The sequence below is a fragment of the Sinocyclocheilus grahami genome, unplaced genomic scaffold (assembly GCF_001515645.1).
Source record: "Sinocyclocheilus grahami isolate Dianchi unplaced genomic scaffold, SAMN03320097.WGS_v1.1 scaffold5073.1, whole genome shotgun sequence".
NCBI classification, from domain to species: domain Eukaryota; kingdom Metazoa; phylum Chordata; class Actinopteri; order Cypriniformes; family Cyprinidae; genus Sinocyclocheilus; species Sinocyclocheilus grahami.
Genome location: NW_015509860.1, coordinates 9,244 through 9,945, shown reverse-complemented (window position 1 = coordinate 9,945; position 702 = coordinate 9,244). Strand labels below are relative to the sequence as shown.

The 702-nt window shown below is 33.5% G+C and overlaps 1 protein-coding gene across 1 annotated transcript in view; it reads left to right on the top strand.

The window, feature by feature from the left end:
- LOC107577083 (GTPase IMAP family member 4-like) overlaps positions 1–702 on the top strand; it is a gene marked incomplete at its 3' end in the record, with an annotated part of 4,518 nt that overhangs the window by 1,721 nt on the left and 2,095 nt on the right. The gene's annotated exons all lie outside the window — the stretch shown is intronic.

The window sequence follows — 702 nt, the reverse complement described above, 5'->3', positions numbered from 1 at the left end:
TGTAACAAATTATAACGTGTGAACATTTGATACCACAGTCTTTAATTTTTCTTTAAATAAATAATGCACCTTTCACCTCCGCAGCTCCACTCGTTCACCAGCAGAGGACACATTACTCCACTATTAATCGCATCCAGATTCATCACACTTTTTACATCTTCTTTTATTATTTTGTGGGCTTTCCCTTTATTTGATAGGACAGAGAGAGTCATCTTTATCGTATACTTGTTCAGTCTTATTTAAGGTAAAGTCTTGCTGTCCCTGCATCATCAAAATTGCATCCTCAAACAAGTTTGTTGGCCTACATATTTCCTTCAAATCAGTCATTATATTAGTTTATGTGTAAAATAAGTACATGGCACTCTAAACACAGTAATCTGTTTATATGACAGTCTGGTTTGGGATTTGTCATTTGTAAGTCACTTTGGATAAAAGTGTCTGCTAAATGATTATATGTCAATGTAGATGATTAACTCTTCACTCTATAGGCCACATTGTATAAAATGACAGATATATGATAAGCATCAAATATTCAGAAGTCTATTTAAATCATATATTTATGTGTATTGTAGCTAATTCACTTAAAGATATCATAACTAATGCAGCCTATTATATCTGCCCTAAGGAGGAGTCCCTTGGCATTTTGACACTTGACAGAGAATTAGTGCTCAATTGAGTGACTTTAAAACAAGCTTGCTTTCT